At 46.2% G+C, this 15,725-nt stretch overlaps 3 non-coding genes across 3 annotated transcripts; all 3 read right to left on the reverse strand.

Annotated features, from left to right (window-relative positions):
- Positions 1–103: 103 nt before the first annotated feature.
- Positions 104–292, reverse strand: LOC136599556 (U2 spliceosomal RNA). Its single transcript, XR_010789102.1, has one exon. It is a non-coding gene; the product is annotated as a U2 spliceosomal RNA (small nuclear RNA).
- A 7,665-nt stretch (positions 293–7,957) lies between these two features.
- Positions 7,958–8,148, reverse strand: LOC136599485 (U2 spliceosomal RNA). The gene has a single exon (XR_010789038.1). It is a non-coding gene; the product is annotated as a U2 spliceosomal RNA (small nuclear RNA).
- A 2,637-nt stretch (positions 8,149–10,785) lies between these two features.
- Positions 10,786–10,971, reverse strand: LOC136599541 (U2 spliceosomal RNA). The gene has a single exon (XR_010789089.1). It is a non-coding gene; the product is annotated as a U2 spliceosomal RNA (small nuclear RNA).
- Between the last annotated feature and the right edge of the window lie 4,754 nt (positions 10,972–15,725).

Consider the following 15,725-nt stretch of genomic DNA (forward strand, 5'->3'; position numbering starts at 1 on the left):
GTCAATCAAAGTGCTTGGGTGGTGGTAGCAGCAGCCGCCACAGCTGCGCTGCACCTCTTGCTCGTCAGTTTTGTTTTTCTGCTTTTGGAAACTGCTGTAGGAAAGGGGGTGCACCGGTCCTGGAGGTACTGCAATACCAGGTCAATGCGTGGAGTGGACAGAGCAAGCTCTTTTTCCAGCTCCCTGTTCTAAAAATCCATTTAATATATGGTCCCCAGATAGGGGACGTATCAGATATTAAACTGATAAGAACAGATTTTTTTTTTTTTTTTTTTTTTATAACCAAAGGTTTTTATTTATTCACAACATAATAAATCCATCACATTTATACAACATAAATACATTACAAATCATGACAAATCAACTAATTGTATCCATTTTTTAACCTTCCATATTCCTTCCGCATCGACTCCATCCTTTCTTTTGTCCCATAAATAAATGAAGTATAATTTCCCCAACACCATTCGCACGCTGTCCCTCTCACTTACATCCTTCCTCTTGAACACATACACATTCCTTACATCCCACAACACTTCCTTCACACACGCCATAAACAGCCACAACAGTCTCTCTCTCACACTGCCTCTCGCACCTAAACCAAACATAACTAACTCAAAGGACATGAAATTAACTCCTGTTATTTCTTTGCATAACAGACCAAGTCTCCGCAGCACATTCTGTGCATGGCTGCAATTCCAAAATAAATGAACCACATTCTCACATCCACCGCACCCCTCTCTTGGACATCTCTCACTCCTCACCAAACCTCTCACACGCTGAAACTCTCGCACCGGTAACACGCCATGCAGACTCTGCCATACAATCTCACTCTGCCTATTACTCATCCCATCCATCCGCACTTTCTTCCACACTCTCTCCACATTCACTCTGCTAACAGAATTAATATCAGACATCTCATCCTTACTCTCAATCATTCGTTTAACCATTCGCTTATTCTTAAGTACATTCACTTCACAGTCATCCAACTCAAACTTCGCCACAAAACATACTGTCCATTCATACCACTTAGGGATTTGGAAAGCAACTGGTTTCCTCAAGTCGTATTCGCACCATTTCATACGTACAAACCATCTCCCTGCTAGATACCTCATCATGCACGCCCCTTTGGTGGTTTTTTGCAACATGCTTAGTAGGAAAACTACGCTGTTGCATCCAAAGTATGTCTCTAAATTGGGAAAGCCCATCCCTCCTCTCTCCCAACTCTTGTACACTGCCTCCCTCCTCAGACGTTCCATTTTGGACCCCCAGAAGAACAGAAACATGACCCTGTTCAGCCTCCTCTGACCCATGTATCCCGGAGGGAAAACTAATGCCATGTATAAGAAAATGGGCAAAATTACGCTCTTTAATATTACGATTTTGCCTATCATAGTCAGGTTGCGTAATTTCCAAAAATTTAACCGGTTCTCCACCTTCTGTCTTGCCTCCTCCCAGCTCTCTTCCCCCTGTAAATTGTTATTAAACCTAATGCCTAGAATTTTAATTGGCCCGGACACAATATTTAAACCTATGTCTGCATCCACTCCAGTCTCACCAAACACCTTGCACTCACTTTTGTCCCAGTTGACACGGAACGCAGACGCACCACAAAACACAGACACTAACAGCTTCACTCTCCTCACTGCACTCTCAGACTCACACATCACACACACATCATCCATATACGCACACACCTTTAGCTCTCTGCCGTCACTACCTGGGATGTGGATCCCCCTCACCATCTTATCCTGTCTTATTAGACATAGTAACGGCTCCATGGCGCAGATGAAAACCACGGCCGACAGCGGACACCCCTGACGCACACCAGACATCACATTCACTCTCCTTCCAACCTTCCCATTCACTAACATACTACTATAAATCCTTTCATACAGACTCCTCACTCGCTCTACAAACATACCCGGGAACCCCATACACACCAACACTCGGAACAAGAACCCATGCGACAACCTATCATACGCTTTTTCAAAATCCAAGCTCACCACATACACACTCTTCTTTCGCTCCTTACAATCACCCAGACAATCCCGCACCAGACACAGACTCTCATGTACTCTCCTACCAGGCACCGCACAGTACTGGTCCTCGCTCACCACGCTCTCCACTACCGCACGCATCCGATTTGCAATGATTTTAGCATAAATTTTATAGTCAGCATTAAGAAGCGTAATCGGACGCCAATTTTTTAAATTTTTCAGATTGCCCTTTTTGGGGATTAATACAACCACTCCACCTCGCATACTTTCAGCCATATCCACATTCACCCACATGTACTGGCACACTTCACACACATCTTTCCCTATCACACTCCACAGCATACGATAATATTCAATCGGTAACCCATCCATACCAGGCGTTTTATTAGCGGCCATACTCTGGACCGCCTCCCACACTTCTTTAGCGGTGATGTCATGTGTGATGGACACTTGGTCCGCCTCCCCTAACTTGTTTTCAAGTGTAGTTAACACGTCATCCTCCAGGACTTCATCCCTCCATTTTACCTTATATAAGTCCTCATAGAAGGATGCTACCTCTTCGTACACCTCCTCCCCCCTCACCTCCCCTCCTGTCTCTCTCTCTATTACTTCGAAGGTAGGTTTTTTAGAAAACACTTTTTTAAAAAAGAACCGCGAACATGTCTCATCATGTAGCATCTTGTCTAATTTAGCGCGGTACATTATGCTCTTCCCTTTTTCCACTAGATAATTATTTATCTCTCTTCTGGTTTTCAAGATGTCTTCTTGCACATCTCTTCCGTTATCGCGCAATTTTATCAACAGGCTTAGTTTGTTGCCAAGCCTCACGTACTCTGCCTTCCTTTCCCTGGCTACTTTGTATCCTGCCGACTTGAAAAAGGTTTTAGTTTTCCCCTTTACCCAATCCCACCAATCTAAGACATTTACAAAGTCCCCCTTTCTGTCCCTCCACCTCCTATACAGACTTTCATATTGTTTTTTTATGTCCTGTCCCTCCAGAAGCTTGAGGTTCAGCTTCCAGACTCCCCTCCCCCACACAACACCGTTCCCTACCTCCACCCCACATAACAGACACTCATGATCTGAGAATAGCGCCATCTCTTGAACATAACTTGTGGCAGATAGACCTTCTGATAAAAAACAATAATCAATTTTGGAGTGGACTCCACCCCTGTCCGCATGGTATGTATTAAGCTGAGGGGATATGCCACACGCCTGTTGGATATCCCTCAGGTGAAAATCAGAGCATAGTTCAAATAAACATTTTGCAGACACGTCAAACGATTTTTTTGAGAGGTCACAATTCATGTCCCCTATGAGGACGGTAGGTGTCCTTCCTTGCATGAAAAACTTTATTTTGTTAAATAGAGCGCTCCTCTCATGCTTCTCCGCAGGTGCATACACATTAATAACACGGAATTGCGTACCTCTATATAATAACACCGCGGAGATGCATCTTCCAGCCTCAATTATTTCGCTACTCTGTAGCGCCAACTCTCTGGAGTTAATAAGTATGCCGACTCCGTCGTTTTTATTATATGTACTCCCCGACCATGCTGCAGCACCATAAGGCCATTCTGACGGGCTGACATCAGTGTCTATACCACACTCCTGCAAACAAAGCAAATCAGCATTTTTCTGATGCAAAAAACCAAAAATTGCTGCCCTTCTGGCCTTTGATTTAAAAACGCGCACGTTCTGGGAACATATATTCAAAACCATAATTGTTATACCTTTGCAGAAAAATGTCTTAGTTCACGCAAAGACCTTTTAACAAATGTCATACACTTATATGCCTTCCACTTAAAGTGGCTAAACCACTAAATACACAGGATTATATAGACACTTTGTGGCTCGTTTTATAAGTCCTCGCCACTCTCACCTGAGCACTCCAGGTCTTGCGCCAAAGTCTCGAAAGGGTTACTGACCTCCATGAGCGTCTCTTTACTTTTTGTGCACCTTCTTTTTTTGGCTGTGTTCTTTCCAGCCACCTCCACAAACTCCTCCTCACTGGAGTCATTCAGCCCACCACCTCCACCCTCCCTCTTACTCAGGACTGTCTCAGGGGAGGAAAACTCCTCAATGTTCCCTGAGGGGTTAATGGGGCTGTCCACTTCCTCGATGATCTCCTCCAACTGTCTGATAACCCCAACCACCTGCTCTTCCGGAGTAGCACTCCCAACATGCGGCGTCTCAGGTACTTTTTGGGTATCCACTTTCCTCTTAATTTCCTCCTCTTTTCCTGCTTTAGCAGCCGCAGACACAGACGCAGCTGCAGCTCTCACTGCCTTGGCTCTCACAGGAACAACAGGTGTAACTCTCTCAGCAGCTCCCTGCTCAGGCTGGACAGACACCTCGTTAGCTGCAGCTGATGGCCGAGGTTCTGCAGCAGCCGCACCTGCAGACGTGCTCGCCTTGCTGGCTGCTGCTCCCTCCTCAGGGGGTCGCCGCCAGCCACCAAAACCACCGTTCGCCGGGCAATCTTTCACCACGTGCTCAGACGACCCACAAAGATCGCACCTCTTTGGCTTAGGGCAGTCGCCAGCATGGTGCCCAACACCCTTGCAGTTTCTGCACACAAGGCCTTTGGTGCAGTCCGCTTTAATGTGACCAAACTGTTCGCAATTCCGGCAATAGGTCGGCTGTCCTGCATAATGTAAGTAGCCACGGTAGCCAGCAATGGAAAAATTGGCAGGGGGGTGCATCACTCCCCCGATACGACTTGGGTTCCTCTTCAGTCTCACCATGAATTTATATTTACAGTTAAATATTCCTAGGATATTCTTCTGTTTTTCACCACCTCGTACGTGGTCGCAATACTGCTCAAGGAAACTGAAAAGGAGGCCCACATCCGTGTAGGGGTTAAACACGTGCACAGTCACCAGCCTCTCCTGCAAGCCAAACAGGGGGGTTATTTTAACCCCGTTAAGGAGCTCAGTGTCTCTCTGGGTTCGCAGCCATTCAAACACGTTTAGGCATGCCCCTTCATCACAAAAAGTGACATCATATTGCCCCTGACGGGGAAAGTCCTGGACACTATAGATCTCCTCCACAGGTACATCACCTTTTTCCAACAGTACGTCCCGGACGATGTAAACCAGGTTGTTCTTTAGGCTGCTCTTGGACTCCACCTCAAACCGGATCGTGTTCTTGATGCCGTACATCCTGCAAGGTAACTGTCGGTGTAACACCACAGATAAAGTGATCCTTCTCACTGGGTGAACCCCAGCACACCCACGGCCCACAGCTCAGACCAAGCTTTACACTTGATCTTTGCCAAAAGGCCGAGAAGCGATAACCCGAAATGGGTTTCACCTGTAGCCCGGTCCGCCCAACTCCACTTCCAAGGCTTGAGGCAACACGCTCAGCCAGCACTCTGGGCGCACCCACAATGCACCCAGGCAGCTGGGAGAGCTATGAAAACTTTCCATAGCCCCGCCCCACGCCTTCTCAACCGCGCCCAGCCTCACACCCTCAGTCCTTCCTCTTGCACCGTGCTCACGCATCCTAGGCTTGCAGAGCCTGCTGCTGCTGCAGGACTCGTCAGCTCCCTACAAAGGATGGTTAAGCCGGCGATGACACTAGAAGCAAGCACTAGTTTGTCTCTGAAGGTGCGTCGGCCGGTCGGTTGGAGGGATCTCTTCGGCCAGCCGCATTTCGAGTAGGGACGGATGGAAACTTTTTACCTAAAATAAGGGAAATTGGCTTCGGCCCCATAGGGCTTTATTGCCTTCCCCTGGGCCAGCATTAGTAGACCCTAGTAAGGAGAATATTAGAGCGGCATGGTCATCCGAAGAACTTAAAAACATACAGCAGGCCTTTTTTGCCCGCCCGCCATACATACATACATACCTACAGATTTTATATTTTTTTTACATATATACATTATATATATATATATACATACATACATACATACATACATACACACACACACACACACACACACACACACACACATACACACATATACACACACACATACAATCTTAAATCTATCTTTAATCTATATCTACAAAATCTGTAAATTAGAAATAATCCATATCTATATTCTACATAATTAATAAAGATAGATAGATAGATAGATAGATAGATAGATAGATAGATAGATAGATAGATAGACTCACATACATGCATACATACATACATACTGTATGCAATTGAGCCAGGTGTTTGGAAGGCTGACGATGTCACTCCTTTGTGATGTCATCAATTTAGAAGCATTAATACCGGGCTTGGCAGCCATTTCAGTCAGTCTCTGCTGCAGCTGGGAGACGGGAGATGGTCTTTATTTCCACCAAGAAGCTGCAGAACTACCGGTAACTGCATCATTTTTATTTTATTCAATATAGGTTTTATTGGTTTCATGGAGGGGGGGAAACTTTTGCCTTATCTCAAAGCAATGTAAAAATAACTTTGACAATGAAACTTAATAAATCAATTTCGAGTTGAACTATATCATGTTTGTCTGTGATATTTTATAAGGTCTACAAACAGGGGAATGAGGGGAGGGTAAGGGGGGGGGGGAGTGGTAAGGGAGGGTAGGTATCTATGACACGGGAGAAAGAGAAAATAAAACAAAAAGGGGGGGGGGGGGGGGGGCGGGCTCCGGAATTGTTGTTTCTCTTTACAATTGTGGTTTAAACGTGTTACTCACATGTCCCTGTCTGTAACCACTTGGTAAATAGGGGTGAGCTCCGGGCATCTATCCATATCGCCCAGGTGTGATACAATTTATCATAGCCTGACGGCTCATCTAGAAGCCTCGTTCTCTCCATACGCTCTATTTCGTGGATCATTGTTATTTTTAGTGGAGTGCATTTTTTATGCAGCACACAAGGGGGAGACAGCGGCCTACCAAAATCTAGTTGGCTGCTGCTGTGGCTTTCTTTTTTTTAAAAAAAGGTAGGTTCCGTTCTTCCATGGTGAGGAATAGGCAGGGAGGTTCCGTTTTTGCCAGCTGGGGAATGCTTATAGGCAAGGCCTTATCCCTGGTGGTGCATGTAACGTTAGACCACGTTTCAGCATTCAGTCAGTCAGTGGCTGACAAACGAGCTCCATGCAAGTTTACATTAAACAGACACATTTCTTTCTTTACTGTATTGACTGCGGTCTGTAATCGAGCGGTTGAACTGTTTCTGTGTCCATGCATTGAATAAAGCAATACATCCTTGTAAAGTAGACGTCCGTTCGTTGGAGTTCTTTGCTCCCCGAGTGTTGCTCCATCTCTAAACGTTGGCCTGGATCTTCATGGACGAATACTGCCCATCCCACGTGGAGCGTGTATCTCAGCCCGCGTGGAGTGCTGCAGTCCAATGAGGTATTCCGTGCTACATAGCAAGCCTTGGGCCTGTGTGATTGGGGGTCCGCTGCTGTCTGTCCACTCTGAAGCGCGCATCCGGGGCCGGCCGCTTTTCGACTACCAGCGACTGCAGGTCACACACACAGGCTGGTTGGAATGGCCTAGCATTATCCTGATCTGGAGGTGTAACTTGAAGCTGCGGGGCCCGAGTACAAAGTCTGGAACTGGGCCCCCAAACTATAAAGCTTCATTGATAGCATTGGTTTACAATGTGGGGAAGAGAGACTTTATGGGCCCCCTGGGGCTCCGGGCCCCCTGCACATACACCCATGACCCGAATACGTGAAGCATACAGACGCAGGCTGCCAGGATACGCTGTGCCTGCCCGATGTTTCCAACTTGGCTATTAGCGCAGCGGTAGGTACGAACTATAGAGTGCGGCTGCCATATGAACTGGTGTGTGTGTTGTTTTGCTTCCAGTTGTACCTGTGCTGTGCACACTCTGGCAGACGCAGCTGCTCAGTGGATACAATGTTGCGAGCAGACGGGCTGAGTGTCAATCAAAGTGCTTGGGTGGTGGTAGCAGCAGCCGCCACAGCTGCGCTGCACCTCTTGCTCGTCAGTTTTGTTTTTCTGCTTTTGGAAACTGCTGTAGGAAAGGGGGTGCACCGGTCCTGGAGGTACTGCAATACCAGGTCAATGCGTGGAGTGGACAGAGCAAGCTCTTTTTCCAGCTCCCTGTTCTAAAAATCCATTTAATATATGGTCCCCAGATAGGGGACGTATCAGATATTAAACTGATAAGAACAGATACTACACTTGATCTTAGCCAAAAGGCCGAGAAGCGATAACCCGAAATGGGTTTCACCTGTAGCCCGGTCCGCCCAACTCCACTTCCAAGGCTTGAGGCAACACGCTCAGCCAGCACTCTGGGCGCACCCACAATGCACCCAGGCAGCTGGGAGAGCTATGAAAACTTTCCATAGCCCCGCCCCACGCCTTCTCAACCGCGCCCAGCCTCACACCCTCAGTCCTTCCTCTTGCACCGTGCTCACGCATCCTAGGCTTGCAGAGCCTGCTGCTGCAGGACTCGTCAGCTCCCTACAAACGAGGGTTAAGCCGGCGATGACACTAGAAGCAAGCACTAGTTTGTCTCTGAAGGTGCGTCGGCCGGTCGGTTGGAGGGATCTCTTCGGCCAGCCGCATTTCGAGTAGGGACGGATGGAAACTTTTTACCTAAAATAAGGGAAATTGGCTTCGGCCCCATAGGGCTTTATTGCCTTCCCCTGGGCCAGCATTAGTAGACCCTAGTAAGGAGAATATTAGAGCGGCATGGTCATCCGAAGAACTTAAAAACATACAGCAGGCCTTTTTTGCCCGCCCGCCATACATACATACATACCTACAGATTTTATATTTTTTTTACATATATACATTATATATATATATATACATACATACATACATACATACATACACACACACACACACACACACACACACACACACATACACACATATACACACACACATACAATCTTAAATCTATCTTTAATCTATATCTACAAAATCTGTAAATTAGAAATAATCCATATCTATATTCTACATAATTAATAAAGATAGATAGATAGATAGATAGATAGATAGATAGACTCACATACATGCATACATACATACATACTGTATGCAATTGAGCCAGGTGTTTGGAAGGCTGACGATGTCACTCCTTTGTGATGTCATCAATTTAGAAGCATTAATACCGGGCTTGGCAGCCATTTCAGTCAGTCTCTGCTGCAGCTGGGAGACGGGAGATGGTCTTTATTTCCACCAAGAAGCTGCAGAACTACCGGTAACTGCATCATTTTTATTTTATTCAATATAGGTTTTATTGGTTTCATGGAGGGGGGGAAACTTTTGCCTTATCTCAAAGCAATGTAAAAATAACTTTGACAATGAAACTTAATAAATCAATTTCGAGTTGAACTATATCATGTTTGTCTGTGATATTTTATAAGGTCTACAAACAGGGGAATGAGGGGAGGGTAAGGGGGGGGGGGAGTGGTAAGGGAGGGTAGGTATCTATGACACGGGAGAAAGAGAAAATAAAACAAAAAGGGGGGGGGGGGGGCGGGCTCCGGAATTGTTGTTTCTCTTTACAATTGTGGTTTAAACGTGTTACTCACATGTCCCTGTCTGTAACCACTTGGTAAATAGGGGTGAGCTCCGGGCATCTATCCATATCGCCCAGGTGTGATACAATTTATCATAGCCTGACGGCTCATCTAGAAGCCTCGTTCTCTCCATACGCTCTATTTCGTGGATCATTGTTATTTTTAGTGGAGTGCATTTTTTATGCAGCACACAAGGGGGAGACAGCGGCCTACCAAAATCTAGTTGGCTGCTGCTGTGGCTTTCTTTTTTTTAAAAAAAGGTAGGTTCCGTTCTTCCATGGTGAGGAATAGGCAGGGAGGTTCCGTTTTTGCCAGCTGGGGAATGCTTATAGGCAAGGCCTTATCCCTGGTGGTGCATGTAACGTTAGACCACGTTTCAGCATTCAGTCAGTCAGTGGCTGACAAACGAGCTCCATGCAAGTTTACATTAAACAGACACATTTCTTTCTTTACTGTATTGACTGCGGTCTGTAATCGAGCGGTTGAACTGTTTCTGTGTCCATGCATTGAATAAAGCAATACATCCTTGTAAAGTAGACGTCCGTTCGTTGGAGTTCTTTGCTCCCCGAGTGTTGCTCCATCTCTAAACGTTGGCCTGGATCTTCATGGACGAATACTGCCCATCCCACGTGGAGCGTGTATCTCAGCCCGCGTGGAGTGCTGCAGTCCAATGAGGTATTCCGTGCTACATAGCAAGCCTTGGGCCTGTGTGATTGGGGGTCCGCTGCTGTCTGTCCACTCTGAAGCGCGCATCCGGGGCCGGCCGCTTTTCGACTACCAGCGACTGCAGGTCACACACACAGGCTGGTTGGAATGGCCTAGCATTATCCTGATCTGGAGGTGTAACTTGAAGCTGCGGGGCCCGAGTACAAAGTCTGGAACTGGGCCCCCAAACTATAAAGCTTCATTGATAGCATTGGTTTACAATGTGGGGAAGAGAGACTTTATGGGCCCCCTGGGGCTCCGGGCCCCCTGCACATACACCCATGACCCGAATACGTGAAGCATACAGACGCAGGCTGCCAGGATACGCTGTGCCTGCCCGATGTTTCCAACTTGGCTATTAGCGCAGCGGTAGGTACGAACTATAGAGTGCGGCTGCCATATGAACTGGTGTGTGTGTTGTTTTGCTTCCAGTTGTACCTGTGCTGTGCACACTCTGGCAGACGCAGCTGCTCAGTGGATACAATGTTGCGAGCAGACGGGCTGAGTGTCAATCAAAGTGCTTGGGTGGTGGTAGCAGCAGCCGCCACAGCTGCGCTGCACCTCTTGCTCGTCAGTTTTGTTTTTCTGCTTTTGGAAACTGCTGTAGGAAAGGGGGTGCACCGGTCCTGGAGGTACTGCAATACCAGGTCAATGCGTGGAGTGGACAGAGCAAGCTCTTTTTCCAGCTCCCTGTTCTAAAAATCCATTTAATATATGGTCCCCAGATAGGGGACGTATCAGATATTAAACTGATAAGAACAGATTTTTTTTTTTTTTTTTTTAAACCAAAGGTTTTTATTTATTTACAACATAATAATTCCATCACATTTATACAACAGAAATACATTACAAATCATGACAAATCAACTAATTGTATCCATTTTTTAACCTTCCATATTCCTTCCGCATCGACTCCATCCTTTCTTTTATCCCATAAATAAATAAAGTATAATTTCCCCAACACCATTCGCACGCTGTCCCTCTCACTTACATCCTTCCTCTTGAACACATACACATTCCTTACATCCCACAACACTTCCTTCACACACGCCATAAACAGCCACAACAGTCTCTCTCTCACACTGCCTCTCGCACCCAAACCAAACATAACTAACTCAAAGGACATGAAATTAACTCCTGTTATCTCCTTACATAACGGACCAAGTCTCCGCAGCACATTCTGTGCATGGCTGCAGTTCCAAAATAAATGAACCACATTCTCACATCCACCGCACCCCTCTCTCGGACATCTCTCACTCCTCACCAAACCTCTCACACGCTGGAACTCTCTCACCGGTAACACACCATGCAGACTCTGCCATACAATCTCACTCTGCCTATTGCTCATCCCATCCATCCGCACTTTCTTCCACACTCTCTCCACATTCACTCTGCTAACAGAATTGATATCAGACACCTCATCCTTACTCTCAATCATTCGTTTCACCATTCGCTTATTCTTAAGTACATTCACTTCACAGTCATCCAACTCAAACTTCGCCACAAAACATGCCGTCCATTCATACCACTTAGGGATTTGGAAAGCGACTGGTTTCCTCAAGTCGTATTCGCACCATTTCATGCGCACGAACCATCTCCTTGCTAAATACCGCATCATGCACGCCCCTTTTGTAGTCTTGTGTAACATACTCAGTAGAAAGACTATGCTGTTACATCCAAAATATGCCTCTAAATTTGGGAAGCCCATCCCTCCTCTCTCCCAAGTCTTGTGTACTACCTCCCTCCTCAAGCGTTCCATCTTGGACCCCCAAAAAAACAGAAACATGACTCTGTTTATCCTCCTCTGACTCATGTATCCCGGAGGGAAAACTAATGCCACGTATAGAAAGATTGGTAAAATTACGCTTTTTAATATGAGAATTTTGCCTATCATGGTAAGATTGCGCAATTTCCAGAAATCTAGCCTTCTCTCTACCTTCTGCTTTGCCTCCTCCCAGCTCTCTTCCCCCTGTAAGTTATTATTGAATTTGATGCCTAAGATTTTAATTGGCCCAGACACATTATTTAAACCCATATCTACACTCACTCCAGTCTCACCAAACACCTTGCACTCACTTTTGTCCCAGTTAATACGGAACGCAGACGCACCACAAAACACGGACACTAATAGCTTCACTCTCTTCACTGCACTCTCAGACTCACACATCACACACACATCATCCATATACGCACATACCTTCAGCTCTCTGCCGTCACTACCTGGGATGTGGATCCCCCTCACCATCTTATCCTGTCTTATCAGGCATAGTAACGGTTCCATGGCACAGATGAAAACCACGGCCGACAGCGGACAACCCTGACGCACACCAGACATCACATTCACTCTCCTTCCAACCTTCCCATTCACTAACATACTACTATAAATCCTTTCATACAGACTCCTCACTCGCTCTACAAACATACCCGGGAACCCCATGCGCACCAACACTCGGAACAAGAATCCATGCGACAACCTGTCATACGCTTTTTCAAAATCCAAGCTCACCACATACACACTCTTCTTTCGCTCCTTACAATCACCCAGACAATCCCGCACCAGACACAGACTCTCATGTACCCTCCTACCGGGCACCGCACAGTACTGGTCCTCGCTCACCACACTCTCTACTACCGCACGCATCCGATTTGCAATTATTTTAGCGTAGATCTTATAATCAGTATTTAAAAGCGTAATCGGGCGCCAGTTTTTTAAGTTTTTCAAATCGCCCTTTTTGGGTATTAAGACAACCACTCCACCTCGCATACTTTCAGCCATGTCCACATTCACCCACATGTACTGGCACACTTCACACACATCTTTCCCTATCACACTCCACAGCATACGATAATATTCAATCGGTAACCCATCCATACCAGACGTTTTATTAGCGGCCATGCTCCTGACCGCCTCCCACACTTCTTTAGTGGTAATATCTTGGTTGACGGATGCTTGCTCCGCCTCTCCTAACTTGTTTTCAAGCATGCTTAACATGTCACTCTCCAGGACTTCATCCCTCCATTTTTCTTTGTATAACTCCTCATAGAAGGACGCTATCTCCTCATGCACCTCCTCCCCCCTCACCTCCCCTCCTGTCTCTCTCTCTATTACTTCAAAAGTTGGCTTTTTTGAGAATACTTTTTTAAAGAAAAACCGCGAGCATGTCTCATCATGTAGCATCTTATCCAGCTTGGCGCGGTACATTATGCCCTTCCCTTTCTCCACTAGGTAACTATTAATTTCTCGCCTACACTTTAGGATATCCTCTTGTGTATCTATCCCGCCGTCCCGCAACTTTATCAAGAAGCTTAGTCTGTTGCTGAGCCTCACATACTCCATCTTCCTTTTCCTGGCTACTTTATGCCCTACAGACTTAAAAAAAGCCTTAGTTTTCCCCTTTACCCAGTCCCACCAATTTAGGATATTTATAAACTCGCCTCTTCTCTCCCTCCACTTTCTATATAGGCCTTCATATTGTTTTTGGATATCCTGCCCCTCCAGAAGCTTCAGGTTCAGCTTCCAGACTCCCCTCCCCCACACAACACTGTTCCCCACCTCCACCCCACATAACAAACACTCGTGATCTGAAAAAAAGGTCATTTCTTGTGTATAACTTACTGCAGTTATATCTTCAGACAGAAAACAATAATCAATTTTGGAGTGGACCCCACCCCTGTCCGCATGGTAAGTACTTAGCTGTGGGGATATACCACATGCTTGCTGTATATCTTTTAAACGAAAATCACAACACAATTCAAATAAAAGCTTTGCAGACACATCAAATGCTTTTCTGGTGATGTCACAGTTCATATCTCCTATGAGGACAGTTGGTATCCTTCCTTGCAAAAATAATTTAATTTTGTCAAATAAGGCGCTCCTCTCCTGTTTCTCTGCAGGAGCGTACACGTTAATAACGCGGAAACGTATGCCTCTGTATAGCAGCACTGCGGAGATGCATCTCCCCGCCTCGATGACCTCGCTGCTCTGTAGCGCCAATTCTCTGGAGTTAACCAGTATACCCACTCCGTCATTCTTATTATATATGCTCCCAGACCACACAGCAGCACCATAAGGCCATTCTGAAGGGCTGATATCAGAGTCTATACCGCACTCCTGAACGCAAAATAAGTCAGCTTTTTTCTGACGCAAAAAATCAAAAACTGCAGCTCTTCTGGCCTTTGACTTGAAAACTCTTACATTCTGGGAGCATATATTTAGAACCATATCTCAGGTGTAAGCTTATAGCAACATATCATAGCTCATGCAAAACAAGAAAGTCATATACTGCATATATATCTTCACCTTTAAAGTGGCTAAACCACAAAACCAGGATACATGCACTCATAGTGGCTCAGTTTATACCTCCTCGCCACTCTCACCTGAGCACTCAAGGTCCTGTGCCAGAGTCTCAAAGGGGTTACTGACCTCCATAAGCGTCCCTTTACTCTTTGTGCATTTCCTCTTTTTTGCAGTGTTTTGGTCAGCAACCTGCACAAATTCCTCCTCACTGGAGACATCAAGTCCACCTCCCCCCTCCCTCTTACATGGGACTGTCTCTGGTGATGAGAACTCCTCAATGTGTCCCGAGGGGTTAATGGGGCTGTCCACCTCCTCAATGATTTCTTCCAGCTGCCTGATTACTCCAGCCACTTGGTCTTCTGGAGTAGCACTCCCAACATTAGGCTTCTGGCTCCCAATCTTCCTTCTGATGTTCTCTTCCACCTCTGCAGCTTTAGATTTTTTTAACCCCACAGGCTTATCCTTCTCAGTAGTCTGAGGAGGTCTTGCAGTGTTCTCTGCCGCAGTCACCACAGGCTTAGTCACAGTAGCAACCTCACTTATAGCAGCAGGTGTAACACCGCTAGTAGAAGCCACATTACTAGCAGAAGCCACACAAATGGTAGTAGCCTCACGACTAGTAGCCGCCGCGTAGGATTTAGTCTTCCAGGCGCCCCTGGACGGTAGGTTTAAAGGACAGTCCCTGCACATATGGTCATTATCGCCACACAGGTCGCAGCATTTCGGTTTTGGACAACTGCCGGCGTGATGCCCGGTCTCCTGACAGTTTCTGCAGACTAGACCACTGGAACAGTCTTCCTTAGTGTGCCCAAACTGGTTGCAATTCCTGCAGAAAGTCGGTTGCCCCGGGTAGTAAAGATATCCCCGGTTACCTGCTATGGTGAAATTCGCAGGTGGATGCGTCACTCCCCCAATTTTGGTAGCGTCCATTCTCAGCCTAACCCAAAACTTGTACTTGGAGTTAAAAATGCCAAGTATATTAGTCATTTTTTCGCCACCTTTAACCACGTCACAGTAACGCTTGAGAAAGTTCACTATCATGTCTTTATCTGTGTACGGGTTGTATACATGCAAAATTAATGGCTTCTCTTGTATGCCAAATAAAGGGATTACCTTTATTCCCTGTAGTAGCGGAATGTCTTTATGGCTCCTCAACCACTCGTACACGTTCAGACAAACTCCTTCTCCGCAAAAAGTGACGTCGTATTGGCCGAGTCTCGGAAAATCCTGGACGCAAAAGATCTCATCTTTGG

This window comes from Eleutherodactylus coqui, unplaced genomic scaffold, assembly GCF_035609145.1.
Source record: "Eleutherodactylus coqui strain aEleCoq1 unplaced genomic scaffold, aEleCoq1.hap1 HAP1_SCAFFOLD_101, whole genome shotgun sequence".
NCBI lineage: Eukaryota > Metazoa > Chordata > Amphibia > Anura > Eleutherodactylidae > Eleutherodactylus > Eleutherodactylus coqui.